This window comes from Haliotis rubra, unplaced genomic scaffold (assembly GCF_003918875.1).
Source record: "Haliotis rubra isolate DU_JTF1 unplaced genomic scaffold, ASM391887v1 Scf302, whole genome shotgun sequence".
Classification (NCBI taxonomy): domain Eukaryota; kingdom Metazoa; phylum Mollusca; class Gastropoda; order Lepetellida; family Haliotidae; genus Haliotis; species Haliotis rubra.
Genome location: NW_025766972.1, coordinates 998,976 through 1,019,825, shown reverse-complemented (window position 1 = coordinate 1,019,825; position 20,850 = coordinate 998,976). Strand labels below are relative to the sequence as shown.

Sequence of the window (20,850 nt, the reverse complement as noted above, 5' to 3'; positions counted from 1 at the left end):
AACGGGATCGGGTGGTCAGGCTCACTGGCTTGGTTGACACATGTCATCGGTTCCCAATTGCGCAGATCGATGCTCATGCTATTGATCACTGGACTTTCTGGTCCAGACTCGATTATTTACAGACCGCCGCCATATAGCTGGAATATTGCTGAGTGCGGCGTAAAACTAAACTCGTCTGAGACACGCAATACGTTGTGTAGACTTAATTTCTTTTGATCTACTTTGCTCCGAGTCTTTGTTGACACACCATGTCAATATGTAAGACTTGAGTTTGTTGTAGCTTCCTTGCAACAAATTGACACTCCATAATATTTAGGCATATTGTCCAAGGCGGCGAAAACAACCAATGACTCGTGTTCACATGACGTTTGTTCCTGGTTATAAGTGTCGTGTTACATGTGTTCATTGTAAACAGAAACCATAGCAGCAGTAAGGCGGACGTAGAGAGGCTTCGTATCAGGAGTTGGTCAAGGGATTCACAGCATCTGAAACAGGGGACAAATGAGTTATGCTAAATATATTTTATATAGACCTTGGAGTTTGTGCACACTAATATCTTCAATATGTACACACGCATGACAGTCAGAGGGTTGACCAATTTGCAAGACGGTCAGAAGGTTGACCAATCTGCATGACAGTCAGAGAGTTTACCAATTTGCATGACAGTCAGAGGGTTTATTATATTGCATGACAGTCAGAGGGTTTACCAATTTGCATGACAGGCGGAGGGTTTATCATGGCATGACAGTCAGAGGGTTGACCAATTTGCATGACAGGCGGAGGGTTTATCATATGGCATGACAGTCAGAGGGTTGACCAATTTGCATGACAGTCAGAGGGTTTATCATATTGCATGACAGTCAGAGGGTTTATCATATTGCATGACAGTCAGAGGGTTGACCAATTTGCATGACAGTCAGAGGGTTTATCATATTGCATGACAGTCAGAGGGTTTATCATTTTGCATGACAGTCAGAGGGTTTACCAAATTGCATGACAGTCAGAGGGTTTATCATATTGCATGACAGTCAGAGGGTTGACCAATTTGCATGACAGGCGGAGGGTTTATCATATTGCATGACAGTCAGAGGGTTTATCAAATTGCATGACAGTCAGAGGGTTTATCATATTGACAGTCAGAGGGTTTATCATATTACATGACAGTCAGAGGGTTTATCATTTTGCATGACAGTCAGAGGGTTTATCATATTGCATGACAGTCAGAGGGTTTATCATATGGCATGACAGTCAGGTGGTTTATCATATTGCATGACAGTCAGAGGGTTGACCAATTTGCATGACAGGCGGAGGGTTTATCATATGGCATGACAGTCAGAGGGTTGACCAATTTGCATGACAGGCGGAGGGTTTATGAAACTGCATGACAGTCAAATGGTCTATTATATTACATGACAGTCGGAGGAATGACCAGATTGCACAAACGAACCTGCATGATGAATATTTGCTGACAGGCCACCAACATGTTTGGTTAAGAAAAATGGCAGCATACTTCATCCGGGTATTCACACTCCATAGCGTGATCAACCCATCCAGTCTCCGCTTCACAATCCTCCTTGGTGTGGAACAAGCAGGTGAACGCCTCCCCTTCACATGCTGTTGGGCAATAACATAATGATAAATATACAAAATGAAACAAAGCGATAAAACACCAAATTTGAACTACATTATAGAAGACGTAAAGACAACATATTATGCTGAACGTTTTAACGCCTATTCAAATTGCAAATATGACAGCTTCACCAAATTTTGGTCACTATGTCACAATCTGTTCTGTTAACCTAGCGCTATATATAATGTACTGCTATTATATTTTCAAGTACCTATTCATTTCCACCTGAATGCACATTTGCCTGTAAATCAACTTTGTATATATTTGCGAATCGTGTTTATACCAACCCGTTATGTAATGAACTGTGTGACCTGGATTTAAAAAAAAAAATAACATAATGATGCATTCCCCACCAAACCAAAACGTTACATGTATTTCTGGTGACATAATTCGATGTATATGTTTGGTAGGATATAAAGTGCAATGATAATATATACACCGACCCATCAGTTCATAATTCACCAACGTACACAAGAGTTGATGACATCACAGACGAATGTGCTACGTCACAGGTACATACACATGTCAGTGTCAGTGTCCTCGCTTTAAAACAAATGTACCATCATTAAACAGACCCCAGAACGGATTACACCGTGCGTGGATAGGGCTACCCATATTTGATCGTGCCATGTTATCTCAGTGGACTAGCAATATGCTACAGGCTTTCGTCCAGCCTAGTGCACACACACACACGCACACGCACGCACGTACGTACGCACACACACACACACACACACACCACGGCACAACACGCGCGGTATGACACATAGATCACACACGGTAACACACACTCACAGAGATTACACACATGTCACACACACACACACACACGATTAATTAAAGTCCGTGTGAGCTGCAAACGGGACGCAAAAACGAACGATGCTTAAACATAACACTTTCCACAATCGATTCTTAGAGAAATGCCTTACCAGATTTGGTCGTAGTCGTAGGCGTTGTTGTTGTAGTAGTGGTCGTAGTTGTCGTGGGCTTAGTGGTTGTAGTTGTAGTAGTTGTTGTGGTAGGCGTGGTAGTAGTCGTAGTAGTAGTGGTAGTAGTTGTTGTAGTGGTCGTAGTCGTTGTAGGGATAGTAGTTGTAGTAGTTGTTGTGGTAGGCGTAGTAGTAGTAGTTGTTGTTGTGGTCGTAGTTGGTGGTCGTAGTTGGCGTAGTAGTAGTAGTGCTTGTAGTCGTTGTCGTTGGCTTAGTAGTGGTCGTTGTAGTTGTAGTTGGCGTAGTAGTTTGTAGTAGTTGGCGTTGGCGTGGTTGTGGTTGTGGTCGTAGTCGTTGTCGTAGGCTCAGTAGTGGTCGTTGTAGTTGTAGTTGGCGTGGTTGTGGTTGTGGTTGTGGTCGTAGTCGTTGTCGTAGGCTCAGTAGTGGTAGTGGTTGTTGTAGTTGGCGTAGTTGTGGTTGTGGTCGTAGTCGTTGTCGTAGGCTCAGTAGTGGTAGTGGTCGTTGTAGTTGGCGTAGTAGTGGTAGTTGTTGTAGTTGGCGTTGTTGTAGTTGTGGTCGTAGTTGTTGTAGTTGGCTCAGTAGTAGTTGTTGTGGTTGGCGTTGTTGTAGTTGTTGTGGTTGTAGTCGTTGTAGTTGGCCCTGAATATTCCAAACATATGAGATATTCAGTTATCTCTCACAAAGTCAGCTGAATACATGAGACTTCAGAATCAGTTATTCCCGTTTAATGTTACCATCGTTTACTTTGATCATTATCCGACTTCCCTATCACAGAGTCTTACCACCGCCTATCTTTACCATCTCAAACATTACTCGAATTTAAAATCTCAGACTTTTACCATTTCCCCTCTTAACTGTCTTGTTTTCCCATATTTTACCATTACACGACTTTGTTTTCCCATACTTTTTACAATTACCCGACTGTTTTCCAATACGTTTCCCATTACCCGACTTTGTTTTCCCATACTTTTTACAATTACCCGACTGTTTTCCAATACGTTTCCCATTACCCGACCTTTGTTTTCCCCATACTTTTACCCGTCTTTGTTTTCCCATACGTTTTACATTACACGACTTTGTTTTCTTTACTTTTACCATTACCCGACTTTGTTTTCCCATACTTTTACCATTACACGACTTTGTTTTCCATACTTTTACCATTACCCGACTTTCTTTCCCCATACTTTACCATAACACAACTTTCTTTTCCCATACTTTTTACAATTACACGACTTTGTTTTCCCATACTTTTACCAATTACACGACTTTGTTTTCCCATACTTTTACAATTACCCGACTCTGTTTTTCCCATACTTTTACAATTACCCGACTCTGTTTTCCCATACTTTTTAACCATTACCCGACTTTGTTTTCCCCATACTTTTACAATTACCCGACTCTGTTTTCCCATACTTTTTACAATTACAACTTTTTTTCCTCATACTTTTACAATTACCCGACTTGTTTTCCCATACGTTTCCCATTACACGACATTGTTTTCTCATACTTTTACCACTATCCGACTTTCTTTTCCCATACTTTTACAATTACCCGACTTTGTTTTCCCATAATTTTTACAATAACCCGACTTTGATTTCCCATACTTCTTACAATTACCCAATTCTGTTTTCCAATACTTTTTACAATTACCCGACTGAATTCCCATACATTTCCCATTACACGACTTTGTTTTCCCGTACGTTTCTCATTACACGATTTTGTTTTCTCATACTTTTACTTTTACCCGACTCTGTTTTCCCATACTTTTACCATTACACGACTCTGGTTTCCCATACTTTTACAATTACCCGACTTTGTTTTCCCATACTTTTACCATTACACGACTCTGGTTTCTCTTACTTTTACCATTACCCGACTTTCTTTTCCCATACTTTTACCATCACACGACTTTGATTTCCCATAATTTCACAATTACCTCACTCTGTTTTTCCCATAATTTTACCATTACACGACTCTGTTTTCCCATAATTTTTACAATTACCCGATTTTTTTCCCATACTTTTTACAATTACCCAACTTTGTTTTCCAATACTTTTTACAATTACCCGAGCCTGTTTTCCCATACCTTTTACAATTACCCGACCTTGTTTTCCCATACATTTTACAATTACAAGATTCCGTTTACTCTTACTTTTATAATTACATTACCTTGTTTTCCCATACTTTTTACAATTACCGGACTCTGTTTTGCCATACTTTTACAATTACCCAACTCTGTTTTTCCCATAATTTTACCATTACCTGATTCTGTTTTCCCATACTTTTTACAATTACCCGACTCTGTTTTCTCATACATTTCCCATTACAGCAATTTGTTTTCCTATACTTTTACAATTACCCGATTGTTTTCCCATACATTTCCCATTACACGACTTTGTTTTCTCTTACTTTTACAATTACCAGACTCTGTTTTCTCTTACTTTTACCATTACCCGACCTTGTTTTCCCATACTTTTTACAATTATCTGACTGTTTACTCATACTTTTACAATTACTCGACTCTGTTTTGCCATAACTTTACAATTACCCGACCCTTTCCCATACTTTTACCATTACACGATTCTGTTTTCCCCTAATTTTTACAATTACCCGACTTTGTTTTCCCATACTTTTACCATTACCCGACTTTGTTTTCCCATACTTTTTACAATTACCAGACTGTTTTCCCATACTTTTTACAATTACCCGACTTTGTTTTCCCATACTTTTCCCATTACACGATTTTGTTTTACCATACTTTTACAATAACCCGACTCTGTTTTCCCATACTGTTTACAATTACTGAGTTTATTTTCACATGCTCTTACCATTACACTTTTACCATTACACGTCTTCAATATCTCATTCTTTCATCATTACCAGTCTTCACTATGTCTTCACATGGGCAGTCTGAATAATTATTGCACATGGGGAGTTTTGAAAGTATATGATATTCCCTATTAAACGTTCAAACACACTGTTCGTTCTGGGTTCTCGAACCCAGGCACATTGTTTGACGAGCGAACGTTAAACCCACAAGAGTATCCCATCGCGCGCAAGCGTTCATTTGACTATGTAAATTCAGATGTAACATTAGCTTAACTTACGGGCTGTCGTTGTGGTCAAGCAGTAGAGCTTGCGAAGTTGACACAGCCAGTAACCGTTGTTGACGTTACCCCTTGACGACGTTATCCTAAATGAGCTATAAATGAACAAGTTCAAAAGTTTAATGAATAAGTTCAAACTTCGTACACAAACTCACGAATAATGTTTCCTTATAATCCTTTCATTATAATGGAACCCTTGGTTGAAGTTGTCTCTAATGAGACATCAAAGAAATTCGTGTATCTAATCATCCTTAAACAATTATAGGAATGTTTTGTTAATTGGCTGCCTTAACAGAACCAGACACAGTTGTTGGCGGTACCCTGCGACCTAGGTATCCTGAATGTGTATTGTTTAACGCCGCACCCAGCAACCTATTCCAGCTATATGGCGGCGGTCTGCAAATAATCGAGCCTCTACCAGAAGTGATCAACAGCATGAACACCGATCTACGCAATTGGGATACGATGACATGCGTCAACCAAGTCAGCGAGCCTGACCACCCGATCCCGTTAGTCGCCTCTTACGACATGCATGGGTTGCCAAAGACAAATTCTAACCCGGATCTTCACGGGTATTATCTAAATGAGCATCAAATATAACATGAGTTAATAAATTTAACACTTAATTATTCAAAGTTCGAACAAAATTTCAGGAAGAATTGACATATCTCTTTGAGGTTTGTTCCCTTGACAGAGCCAGAACCATTGAAGTACGTTATCCTAAATGAGCTGTACGTGTAATGTGAGTTAGTATTACAGCATTTAAAATTTGTTAAAAGTCATCCACAAACTAAGGACGACTATGTATTTGAGATTTCTTCCTTTGACAGAGCCAGAACCATTTTGGTGTATCTTTGAATGAAGTTATCCTGAATGAATCCTGGCTGTAAGTGAAATGTGAGTAAGTAATAAAGCATTTGATAATTGTTAAAAGTTCAAGCACAAACTATGGAAGACCATTCTCCTCCCACAGAGGTTACTTGTCATATCTTACTAAGAAAGACCAGGAAGATATGACAAGTAACCTCTGTGGGAAGAGAATGAAAAATATCTAGTCTTGCCTAATCTCAGAAACAAATTCATTTTGGTGTAAAGGGGAAATCAGCTGTGAAAAATCATATGCATGAATAACTCAAAACCCTTTCCAGATCCATATGTACTAAACGTGATGGCGTGTGATCCTCTGCGTAGAGCTCAGAACACAAGTCAGTTAAAGTTATGCAACGTTGGGCGCGGAGAGTAGTTGGATGGGTGACCGTGTTTGGCAGCTCTATTCTTGAGAATTTGTGAGACTTCAGTCCTGCCCCACAACGAAGCACATGTGATACATGTGGTGTCACCTTAGGCAAGCTAGTTTCTTAAAAAATGCCTCTGTTCACCCAGCAGAAAATGGGTACCCGGTGGGATAAGCCATGTGACCTTCTAGCACCTCACACGCAGCTTGGGTTATCCGGGGTAAACATAATCAGATTGTATGTTAGCGCTTTGAACCTGCCCCTCCGTAGTGCGGAATTCCGCGCATTACAAATGCCATTAAAAAAAGAGTGGATAGTACAGTTTCCACTATATGTGTTTATGAATCACTATCACGTAGTGATGAAAGGAGGCGAGCGTACCCTGCCCTACTACTGGCACCAGTCACAAACATGTATAAAACACTTCCCCATGAAAACAAAATCCAGTGACGTCGAGCTTGACACAACAACAGCTTGTGCTGCCTTGTGTTCTTGGGTTAAGTCTGATAGATCGACTGACTCTATGCCCGATTCATTTGGACAAACAACGATGTGGAAGCCACTTGACATGAAGTCTTGTGATCCTGACAAGGGCTGTATCTTCCTGGGAATTGTCACTCGATGTTTTATGGCCAATCGGCTGGTAGTCGATGGATGACCACCATCATTTCTTGTACAGTCTGTTTGGGTCAAAATGATACCGATGAATCTCAATCTAACTTCATGATCAAACATTCATTTTCGACGCAGAATGAAATGAAAACATCAGACCAGCTCTGAAAAAAGGATTCATAAGGTTTGCCTCCAAAATGAAAAAGTCACTTAAACGATCACCATAAACTCTGAAAATAATGGGCTTGATGTCAGAGATGAATTTGATAGTCTCATGTACCGTGCCAATAACTCGATTGGCTTTGCTTGATGTCACGTCACAATTGCACGTGCTTTCCGCCATTGAGGCTGTTCCTGCAACTGTTACTTTACCCTCTTAAACCTCCCACGGAAAATCAAAACAAAATGATGATAGTTTGTGAAGTAATTTTTTTTCATTTTGTAGACAAAAATATGAATCCTTTTTCTAGAGTTGGTCTCATGTTTCCATTACATTCTGCGTTGAAATGAATGTTTGATCATGAACCGATTCGGAGTTAGATTGTCATTTATCGGTATCCTTTTGACCCAAACAGACTTATAATAGCCCCCAATGACACTTGACATTTGCTTTATGACGGGTACGGGAATTGCACGTGATTGTCGCCTTTGATATGGTGTACCCCAAGGGTAAAAATATTAATACAAACGAACATAATTATGATTTGAATATAAATGGCAGTATGGTGGTAAAATCATAGGTGTTGCGATACTTTTCCCCATGTGTATATGTGTGAACGTCATCAAGTTCATGACGTCATAGCATTGTCAGGGCATTGTACAAAATCTACTGTCAAAACGATATCTCCAAGGAGATCATAGGTGTTGCGGTACTATTGTCCATTATAAGTTGTTCACTGGTCACGAGGGGGGCATGGGTTGATGAACCTTCGATGTTTGTTTATGTTCCGTGAGCCCGAAATATCGAGGGTACATCAACCCATGGGCCCCTAGGGACCAGTGAACAACGTATTTATCTTACCGAACACCTTAATGTTAATTTTGAATTGTTTGAAGCACGGGTACAAATCTTTTTGTAGCCATCGCTAGACTTTGCGGACAAGAAAAACAGATTTAGAGTTATCTCCCTTACATCGATTATGCATTCGCAAAACATCGGTAATTTCCGTACATCATACGTCATTCAGTGTTATTCGAGATAAAGAATTACTACCACGAAGCACCAAATGAGTTGCCACTGACAGCGGGGTACATTGAAATGTTACTCGCTTGTAAGCGGGGTACATTGAAAATAATAGAAGAGCGCTCAGCCAATCAGAAAGCGACATTTATGTGTGAGGTAAGATAATGGGTTATGTGAACGTCATATGAATGGATAACTGAAAATCGGTGATGACAGCAGGTGTTCACGAGAGTGTCAGCATATGTCCCACTATACCGGTAGCAATTACCATTCATGCAATCTGAATAAATAAAGTAAGCAGTTCTCGCCTGACGCCACAACATGGTACTCCTGCCATGCGACGGAGCAAACCAGACAATCAAGTGATCGATGGGCCTGTTGATACAACTGTTATCGACTTCAGCCGTGATAAGATTCCTGAATCCCAGGCAGGATTTAGAAAGGGATATTCTACCACTGATCATATATTTACTCTGTATGCACTAGTCCAAAATCACTATCAAAAGAAAACATAAGTTGTACATAGCATTTGTAGATTTTAAAAGGCATTCGACTCAGTCAATCGTTTTAAATTATGGCAGTGTTTACGCAAGGCAGGTTTACGAGGGAAAATGGTTAGCATTCTCAAATCAATGTAGTCTAACGTTCGATCTTGTGTGCGTTGCAAAGACGGGGTTACAGATTTTTTCGATTGCCCACTTGGTTTAAGACAAGGTTGCTGCTTAAGTCCACTCCTATTTTCCTTCTTCATTAGTGAGTTATATCACGATATCAATTTAGCTGGAAAACATGGAATCCAAATGTACCCAGATCTTGTAGAAGTCCTAATGCTCCTTTTTGCTGACGACGTTATTTTAGTTTCGGATACTGTGGTCGGTTTACAAAATCAATTAAATATCTTAGAAAGTTATACTAAAGAATGGAAGTTAACAGTAAATTTAAGCAAAACAGAAATTGTGATATTTAGGAGGGGGCGGTCCTGTGGCACAAACGAACGCTGGTTTTTTTATGGTCAGTTGATTAATGTATCAGATCAATATTCTTACTTAGGGTTTTTGTTTGCAAACAGAATGAACTTGAATAAATGTGCACATAACTTAACTTTACGTGGAAAAAAGGCTTAAATACAAGTTTTATCGGTTTTATACAAAGTTGGAACTATGTCACCCAATGTGTTTTTTAAGATATTTAATTCTCAGATTCAACCCATTTTATTATATGGATCTGAAATGTGGGGTTTTCAGCGTTTTGATTGTATTGAGAGAGTGCATCTTTTAGCCTGTAAAAAGTACCTCAATGTAAGCTCAAAGACACCTAACTGCATGGTATATGGCGAATGTGGCAGATTTCCTTTGTATATCAATTCTCACATAAGATGTTTAAAATATTGGTTTAAGGTTCTAAATATGCACGAACAACGTCTGCCAAAATTAGCTTACAATATGCTTTTAAATCTGGATAATTTGGGAAAACACACTTGGGTAACTGATATCAGAAATTTATTATTTTCTCACGGTTTCGGTTTCGTATGGTTGAGCCAAACAATTGGCGATGTGAACTGGTTTATTAATGAATTTCGTGTTAGATCAATAGATATGTTCAATCAAGAATGGAAATCCACCCTAGATTCAAGCTCACGATATGAATATTACAGGACCTTTAAAACGTTACTCCAGCCAGAAAAATACTTATCAATAATTACAACATATAGTTTAAGAACAATGTTCGTAAAGTATCGTTTAGGTTTGTTATCTTTAATGATTATTGAGGGTAGAAAAAACCTCTGTCCAGAAAGAACGTCGATATTGTCCTTTATGTAACGTTGGAATAGAAAATGAAATTCATTTTACCCTGATATGTCCTTGTTATCACGAATTAAGACAGAAATATATACCGCACCATCTTCTTGCAAAGCAGCCCCATTATGCATATATATCTTTGTTACAAACCAATAATGAAAATATTCTTGCTCAATTGTCCTTATACATAAAGTATGCATTAGCTAAAAGAGATCTTCTTATAAAGCGAATTGTATACCCTTAAATATGTATGTAAATATCCAGAATATTCCTTTATCACTGTAACTCTCATGTATATGGGCCGGAGGCCTTTCATACAATAAACATCTTTTGACTTGACTTGACTTACAGTGACACGACCATGACTTGGTTGAACCGAATGCTAATGATATGTTGACTTTGAATTACGTCTGTTGTGTAGATTGGTTGGTTTGTTGTTTAACGCCGCATCCAGCAATAATCCAGATATATGTCGGATGTCAGGAAATAGTCCAGTCTGGACCTGACAATCCATTGATCAACAGCATGAGCACCGATTTACGCAAATGGGATACGATGGCATGTGTCTACCAAGTGAGCGAGCCTGACCACCCGATCCCGTCAGTCACCTCTTACGACAAGCATGGGTTGCTGAAGACCTATGCTAACCCGGATCTTCAAGGGGAGACAAGCATGGGTTGCTGAAGACCTATTCTAACCCGGATCTTCAAGGGGAGACAAGCATGGGTTGATGAAGACCGATTCCAACCCGAATCTTCAGGGGTCTCAATTGTATAGAAGGGAAGGATTCTTCAGTTTATAAGTAAAGAAAAGGTTTGAGAAAAGCTGCGTTTATAAAGATCAAGATGGCGGATACATGTGTTTTGGTTCCAGCCACTTCTATATTTATTAGTTATATGGTTAAAGAACTATGATTATGACACACTGACATTAGTGGTCTTTTGAGTTCGCAAAAATCACACTTTAATTTAATTCGTTTTGTGACACTTTGGAAGCAATTTGAGTTTGACTGACCCAAAAAACTCTTCAATTCAGTCACAATGTATAAACGCTACTGAGCTTATAATGAAAATCAGTGACTTCAGCCCATCAGCAAATACATCGACCCAGTTCAAGCACATATAGAACGTCAATGCAAGAGAATAACCAGTCTTCAGATAGATCCTTTTGAAATAGCAAAACTAACATCATACTCATATAGAATTCGAAATTATAACTCACGTACACCGAATCCTGGTACGACAACGAAACACAACTCAAGAAACTGCACCCCAGAGATCACATTTTAACGCTCTGTCATCTTAACCTACTGTTTTTTAAATGAATGGGTATGTCATGTTTCAGAAATGGAAGTGATTACTTTAGGTTTTAACGAGGTTAAAACGAAGCATAAGTTATTCTTTATATGTATCTGTGTATCCAAATGAATATTAATGGTGCTGACGTCTCATTTATGTTATCTAAACGATTCCTTTTGGCTATGTAATGAGCTGTGATTTATAATAATTCAAGTCAATGTGTTGGGCGAAATTAGGCCTCTTTTTGGCCTACGTCGCCATAAAACTATAAAACACCAAACTATATATACGGCACTGTGGCAAAATATCATATAAGCCAGATTCCTGAAAATGGGTTTTATCTAAAGAGGAGCGGTGGGGTAGCCTAGTGGTGGAAGTGTTCGCTCGTCAAGTCGTAAACCCGGGTTCGATTCTCCACAATGGATGGGTACAATGGATGAAACCGTATCTGGTCTTCCCCGTCGTAATAATGCTGAAATGTTGCTGAAAGAGGCGTAAATCTATCTAACTCATTCACTATATCTTAACAGCAAGGCGAAAAAATGGAACCAGTTTTCACTTCATGAGATCAGTTACACGCTAAGAATATCTCTGATAACTTTCCAATGAATTACATAAATATTTTAATAAAATGACTACGGAATGTTGTTTTATTGCTTGATTAAATATGGAAACAGCAGTGATTATGATTCACATTTTCAGCATATGTTGTCAAGTATCTAACTTTGCCCTACATATATGTGCCTGAGATATTGATTAATATAGTATGCAGTAGAGAGGGATCGGGTGATCCTGGCACAGTCAGGCTGGTAAGGCTCATCATCAGCTCAGTAATGTCTACACGCAGCCCAGACAGCGAATCGACTTCTCCCAGGAAGCGCTGCCGAGTCGAACCAACCAAGAACTTTCCGGAGAATATGTAGACTCCCAATACTGCAGCCCTCTCCATTACCTTCATCATTTGCCTTGACGCGCTGGACATGCATCACCAGAGGGTCGTCCGATAAATAAATATGTGCAAAGAATACACTATAGAATTCTATCTATTCACATTAATTAAATCCCGACCTCCCGAACTGATAGGCATATATAAACGATTAAGAGAGGAACGAGGGTGGTGGGCTCTGTTATCAGACATGATCCTTCTGGTCAGGCGGTCAAGACTCTGGATGTCTTGTTTTGTCCAACCAACTACTCCAAAGGAATAGGAAAGGACTGGCACAGCAAAAATATTGGTGGCTTTGACCTTGTTTCGAGCATAAAGCTCTAAGCTCCAGATTCATACTCGGCCCGAAGTTTGTCTTGGATGTTGGGCATTCTGGAGCTTGTCTCGAACAAACATTCCAAGATAGGTGTAGGCCTCATCTCCCACAAGATGCTCAATCACTCACACTCTCTCGCTCTCTCTCTCACACACACACACACACACACACACACACACACACACACACACACACACACACACACACACACACACACACACACACACACACACACACACACACACACACACACACACACACCTTGACCGATCCAACATTAGTTACCTTGCCACATTTCAGGTGAAGAGTATTACATTTTTCGAGTCCAAATGTCATGCCAATGGAGAACCTGTTCTTGGTATCTCCTTTGGCAATGAGCTCGATGTATCATGGATGGACCTCGGAGTAGGAGCCACAATCATGGCGAAGACGATAGTAGAGTCAGCGAACCATGCCATCATGTCTTATAAGATATGAAACTTGTGCCAAGGAAGGGCATCTACTAACAAGGTGTTGGACAGTCTCTGTAAATTCATTACACAGTCCGCATTTCATGTTAATATTTTCTTTAAGAATCACATTTGGGCGATTGCGAGAGGGAAGTTCTGAGCAGCTTAAATGAAGCCCTCAGTTTCACATTTAAGCCCAGCTGACTTCATCCAGGCGAAGGAGTCAGTTGGATTGCCATTGTTACACACACTGCATGTGCACACAATGCAATGGCTGCTCAGAAAGTTTCTCCACAAATGACTCTGGGCTCCAAATTTTCTTTAAGCGAGTTTTATACTCGGCCCGAAGTTTGTCGTCAATTTGGGCATTCTGGAGCTTGTCTCGAACTTGCATTCCAAGATAGGTGTAGGCCTGATCTTCCACAAGATGCCCAATAACTCCTCTTCCCTGTAACTTGACCGGTCCATCATTATCATTACAATTATTATTTCATCTTGTCGCATAACGCCGGGGGCAGCTATATGGCGGTGGTTTGGAATCAGTGAATTACAATTCAGCGTCACATGGTCAATAAAGTCGCGAATGAAGCGTGGTTCTGGTCCAATCAATCCAGAGAGTGACAATATAAGCAACATCTGACGCCGTCAGAACACGTGAAACACAATCAACATAGTCATGGAGTCTGGCCTTCCGACCCGTTAAGGCTGCTAACGTGAATCAAGGGTCGATACTTCTGGTCTGCTGGTTGTGAGATCGCATTCCAGGATTTGACTTGGATCCTCTGTCTTCAGGACAAAACCTTCTTACCCTAATGGCAGAAATAGTTTCCTTTGAGGTACGAATGATTTTATGCCATTGTGGATTACCTATAGTTACTGTAGTTCATTGGGGGCCAATGGGTAGCCTAGCGGTTGATGATTAGCTCGTCAAGCCGAAGACCCGGGTTCGATTCCCCACATGGGTACAATGTGTGAAGCCCATTCCTGGTGTCCCCTGCCGTGATATTGCTGAGCGGAGTAAAACAATACACAGTTCAGGGTATGACAGAACTGTAACTCTTTTAAGAATCGGTTGGCCGTTAATAAATTTCAAGTAGTATTGTTGTATAATCGCCTCTCGTGTGTTGGTATGTTAATGGATGGTCCAGAACTGTGGCAATGTTATGGATGGCCCAGAATTGTGACAATGTTATGGATGGTCCACAAATGTGGCAATGTTATGGAAGGTCCGAAGCTGTGGCAATGTAATGGATGGTCCAGAAAAGTGGCAATGTTATGGAAGGTCCGAAGCTGTGGCAATGTAATGGATGGTCCAGAACTGTGGCAATGTTATGGATGGCCCAGAAATGTGGCAATGTTGTGGATGGCCCAGAACTGTGGCAATGTTATGGAAGATCCGAAGCTGTGGCAATGTAATGGATGGTCCGGAACTGTGGCAATGTTATGGATGGTCCGAAGCTGTGGCAATGTTATAGATGGTCCAGAAATGTGGCAATGTTATGGATGGTCCGAAGCTGTGGCAATGTAATGGATGGCCCAGAACTGTGGCAATGTTATGGAAGGTCCGAAGCTGTGGCAATATTATGGATGGTCCAGAAATGTGGCAATATTCCAGGGGCCACAAAATTCTTAGTTTTGCTCTAAGATTACCAAAACAAAATCTTAGCTAAAAGTAAATCTTAAGAATTATACATAAAGGGTCTAAGAGTAACTCTTAACTGAGAATGGGAGTTCGATCTCAAGAAAATACTTAGCCCTGTAGCCAAGGGAAATCCGGGAATTCCCCGAGGTTATAAATAGCTTACGTCATGTCGATGGCGACGCTTGCGCTGACATATAAGAAGAGTTGAATAGCAGTCTGAACCGAGTTTAGTTTGTTTACGTTCTGACAAAGTTTCGGATATTATTCTACTGACAGTGGGCTGACTTACACCGAAATCGTCGCCACTACAAAGCTGCATTTTGCCAGTAGCTAAGTAACGCAGAGTGATGGCAATCTTAGTCTCAGCGTCCAAGGAATGATTCCGTTTTGACGGACTTGTCAAATGTTGCCGGACCAAATTGGTGATGAAAAGAATCCCCCCCCCCCCCCCAAGTCCATACGGTACCTCTTTATCAATTCTTCATTGTTGTACACTGCTAGTACATCTCTTCTTAACCTAAAATCTCTCAAGCGACGCATACGAGCGGCCATGTTTGTCAAGCTAAGAAAATTCTTAACTAGTTATTAATTCTAAGAGTACAAAGTTTTATACATGTGTCTTAAGAAATTCTTAACACTTAAGTGTAAATATAATGGAATTCTAAGAATTTTATTGATTTAAGAATTCTTACCAATTCTAAGAATTTTTATAAATACGGCCCCAGATCTATGTAGTCTGTAAATAATCGAGTCTGGACCAGACAGTCCAGTGATCACCAGCGATAGCATCGATCAACGCAATTGGGATACAATGACATGTGTCAACCAAGTGAGCGACTCTGACCACCGATCCCGTTAGTCGCCTCTTACGACAAGCATGGGTTGCTGAAGACCAATTCTAACCCGGATCTTTGTGTTCTTTTCCGAATGGACTCATGGGCAACTCCTGTATTCGATTTTAAGCTGAAAGTCACACAACTTCACAGGATGAGGATGGTAGTCAAAATATAAAGTTGATGGTTGGATATTAACGAGAATGATTTCTGTACATGTCTACTTACACCATTCCGCACCAGTTCGGCTCGCAAAGTCCGGATTTAGTTTGAACAACACTTCGGGGCTCAGCTACAAACACTGAGAGTGTCAATACAAGGAACGCCGTACAAATCATGGTCGGTTCTGGTGGAGCATGCATAGATGGGGGTGACACAGACTAGCGTTCCAGCACTGCGTGTGACTGAGATCTTCAGAGACGATACCACACCACGCGGTGCGGAGTATGCGTAATGCTATAAGATATATGTGGTGGGATGTTAATGTTAATATAAATGCATTACGGTTTGCTGCATATTGTCAGGTGATCTGCAGCCAGGGGGAAGTAAGTCGTGCGCCATCATTTCTGTGAGCAAAGACTGACTGACTGACTGAGTTTGGTTTTACGCCGCTTTTAGCAATATTCCAGCAACATCACGTCGGGGGACACCAGAAATGGGCTTCACACATTGTACCCATGTGGGAATTGAACCCGGGTTCTCGGCTTGATGAGCACATGCTTAACCACTAGGCTACCCCAATGCCCCTTAGAGTGAGTGAGTGAGTGAGTTAAGTTTTACGCCAAAGAGCAAAGAAATGTGGTCAGCAGGATAAACAAGTAATAAACTAGCGTCCAAAAGAAACGCCACCAAAATAAAAATGATTATACATTTTCAAAGTAATTGTCAATCTGTTCGAAAATAGCACATCTCTCGAACATAACATAGCTATTCCCAGTGAACACTTGCATTTCGTACTTAGTACAACAAAACCGAATTTACACGCGTAAAATGGAAATTGTGCACAAAGTTACCCGTATCATATAAGGGTATATAAGCTAACCAGGTTTATTCTCTTCCATCATGTTAATTGATTGACAACCAGAAACATACCTCGTTAAACAGTAGAGCAGATGGGGAGAGCAATCGGTATGCTACAGATGGCAGCAACACAACAGCATGTGGCTAGGACCATGGGATGCTGGAAATCCACCATCGCCAGGACTGGCATACGTCTACGACATACTGGCAGTACTGCAGACAGGCCTCGCAGTGGTAGACCGAAGGTCACTACCCGACAAGAAGACCGGTAATTACGGGTGTTTCACCTGAGGAACCGATACGTCACTGTGACGTCATCAAGCGTCATTAGCCTTGGTCATCCAGTGAGCAGACAGATGGTCTCCGTGCCTCTCGACCTTTCAAGGGCATGACGTCGACGTGCCAACACCAACGTGCCAGACTGAGATGGACCAGGACTGTGCCACACTGGCAACAGTGAAACTGGCGAAGAGCGCTCTTTCGTGACGAAAGCAGGTTCCAGTTCTTCAAGTCTGACGGACGAGGTTGCCCGATCTTTCTCCAATTAAGCATCTTTGGGACCAACTGGGACGTCGTATTCGGAAACGCCAAAATCAGCCATTAACAAGAAACGCTTTTGGCAGTTGCCCTGCAAGAGGAATGGCGTCGGATCCCTAATCAAGACGTCAAAAGACTCACCTACTCAGTTCGACGCCGGGTTCGGGCCTGTATCACTGCTAGGGATGGCCATACCCGGTATTGAACAATATGTGCGGTCCAGAAAGTTGTAAAAGCTCCCTGTCGATTCTGCATTGGTGAACAAATGCTGGACAATGCACCCAATGTCTTTCATGTGCCAGTAGATCATGATCTGCGTCGTTTTTCTTCTTGTTATCCATTAAATACTGTTGCTGAATGATTGCTGTTTACAATAAAACATTTAATGTTACCATAATTTAATTTTGTTTTGTTTTAGACCAGAAAAAATATTTGGTGGCCTTTCTTTTGGACGCTAGTTTATATTTATGTTTGTTTGTTTTAAAGCCGCCCTCGAATATTCCAGTTATAGATTTGTAAATAATCGATCTGGACCAGACAATCCTGTGATCAACAGCATGCACATCGACCTACGCAACTGGGTTGGTTGGTTTGTTGTTAAACGCAACACTCAGCAATATTCCAGCTATATGGCGGAGGTTTGTAAATAATCGATCTGGACCAGACAATCCAGTGATCAACAGCATGAACATCGATCTACGCTTTTGGGTTGGTCGGTTTGTTTGTTGCAAATCTGGGCCAGCACCCCTTGGTAGTACTGGAAACCATTTTAATTAAAACTGTAAAATCATCAAACTGTATTAACAACGTTATATTACCAATCAGTGCTAATCACCCAATTGTAACTTTACAGGTCGTCAGTCAACCCCCAACTGGCTGCACTCACCAATGCACACTTTCACAATAAAGTGATGCTGTATTTTTATAGCTATCACCATGTCCATGACCGCCGCCATATAGCCGGAATATTGCTGATTGCAACCTGAAACTGAACACACTCTTCAGTAACCCATCCTTGTAAGTGGCAAGTAACGGGATCGGTAGTCAGACTTACTGACTTGGTTGACACATATCATCTTATCCCAGTTATGTAGGTCGATGCTCTCTCATTTATTTACAGACCGCCACCATATGGCGGGAATAAGACTGCACCGCCTCTGGAAACTATTCTGACCTGGATCAAACAATCACTCAGTAACAGATGTTGGTGAGTTTGCATTAATCAGTGCCTTCATTGGCAATTTTAGTTCTACAACATCTGGCTTGATGCATCACTGTCATACAATCCCTAAGGTGATGTTGACACTTATCTCTCCACTACTAATACCTCACTCTGATTTATACTCAACACCAGAGAATATATCAGACAGTAAATGCAAGCGAAGAACACTTGAGCACTGTAACTTCTTGACATAAAACAGACTTTTGGTTACACATACTTGGGTGTCAATCAGGCATTATGAAGTTAGAACAGAACAATATGTATTCATGCCATTGTACAAAGCCATCTTAGCGCTAAGGTGACCGTGACTCCATACCTTAACATAGACTTAGTAGTCTTAGCGCTAAGGTGACCATAACTCCCATACCTTAACATAGACTTAGTAGTCTTAGCGCTAAGGTGACCATAACTCCCATACCTTAACATAGACTTAGTAGTCTTAGCACTAAGGTGACCATAACTCCCATACCTTAACATAGACTTAGTAGTCTTAGCGCTAAGGTGACCATAACTCCCATACCTTAACACAGACTTAGTAGTCTTAGCACTAAGGTGACCATAACTCCCATACCTTAACATAGACTTAGTAGTCTTAGCGCTAAGGTGACCATAACTCCCATACCTTAACATAGACTTAGTAGTCTTAGTAGTCTCCCATACCTTAACATAGACTTAGTAGTCTTAGCACTACCACCGTAACTCCCATACCTTAACATAGACTTAGTAGTCTTAGCACTAAGGTGACCATAACTCCCATACCTTAACATAGACTTAGTAGTCTTAGCACTAACCATAACTCCCATACCTTAACATAGACTTAGTAGTCTTAGCGCTAAGGTGACCGTAACTCCCATACCTTAACATAGACTTAGTAGTCTTAGCACTAAGGTGACCGTAACTCTTAGTAGTCTTAGCATACCTTAACATAGACTTAGTAGTCTTAGCACTAAGGTGACCGTAACTCCCATACCTTAACATAGACTTAGTAGTCTTAGCACTAAGGTGACCGTAACTCCCATACCTTAACATAGACTAGTCTTAGCACTAACCGTAACTCCCACTTAACATAGTTAGTCTTAGCACTAAGGTGACCATAACTCCCATACCTTAACATAGACTTAGTAGTCTTAGCACTAAGGTGACCATAACTCCCATACCTTAACATAGACTTAGTAGTCTTAGCACTAAGGTGACCGTAACTCCATACCTTAACATAGACTTAGTAGTCTTAGCACTAAGGTGACCATAACTCCCATACCTTAACATAGACTTAGTAGTCTTAGCGCTAAGGTGACCGTAACTCCCATACCTTAACATAGACTTAGTAGTCTTAGCACTAAGGTGACCGTAACTCCCATACCTTAACATAGACTTAGTAGTCTTAGCACTAAGGTGACCATAACTCCCATACCTTAACATAGACTTAGTAGTCTTAGCGCTAAGGTGACCGTAACTCCCATACCTTAACATAGACTTAGTAGTCTTAGTAAGTCTTAGCACTAAGGTGACCGTAACTCCATACCTTAACATAGACTTAGTAGTCTTAGCACTAAGGTGACCATAACTCCCATACCTTAACATAGACTTAGTAGTCTTAGCACTAAGGTGACCATAACTCCCATCCCTTATACCTTAACATAGACTTAGTAGTCTTAGCACTAAGGTGACCATAACTCCCATACCTTAACATAGACTTAGTAGTCTTAGCACTAAGGTGACCATAACTCCCATACCTTAACATAGACTTAGTAGTCTTAGCACTAAGGTGACCATAACTCCATACCTTAACATAGACTTAGTAGTCTTAGCACTAAGGTGACCATAACTCCCATACCTTAACATAGACTTAGTAGTCTTAGCACTAAGGTGACCGTAACTCCCATACCTTAACATAGACTTAGTAGTCTTAGCAGTAAGGTGACCGTCTCCATACCTTAACATAGCTTAGTAGTCTTAGCAGGTGACCATAACTCCCATACCTTAACATAGACTTAGTAGTCTTAGCACTAAGGTGACCATAACTCCCATACCTTAACATAGACTTAGTAGTCTTAGCACTAAGGTGACCATAT

The 20,850-nt window shown here is 40.7% G+C and overlaps 2 long non-coding RNA genes across 2 annotated transcripts; both read right to left on the bottom strand.

Annotated features, from left to right (window-relative positions):
- Positions 1-387: 387 nt before the first annotated feature.
- Positions 388-2,679, bottom strand: LOC124282767. The gene is made up of 3 exons (XR_006900235.1): positions 2,560-2,679; positions 1,448-1,614; positions 388-485 (listed from the first exon to the last, which is right to left on the bottom strand). It is a non-coding gene; the product is annotated as an uncharacterized LOC124282767 (long non-coding RNA).
- A 487-nt stretch (positions 2,680-3,166) lies between these two features.
- On the bottom strand, positions 3,167-16,430 carry LOC124282765. Its single transcript, XR_006900234.1, has 3 exons — positions 16,228-16,430; positions 5,687-5,781; positions 3,167-3,218 (listed from the first exon to the last, which is right to left on the bottom strand). It is a non-coding gene; the product is annotated as an uncharacterized LOC124282765 (long non-coding RNA).
- Positions 16,431-20,850: the final 4,420 nt, after the last annotated feature.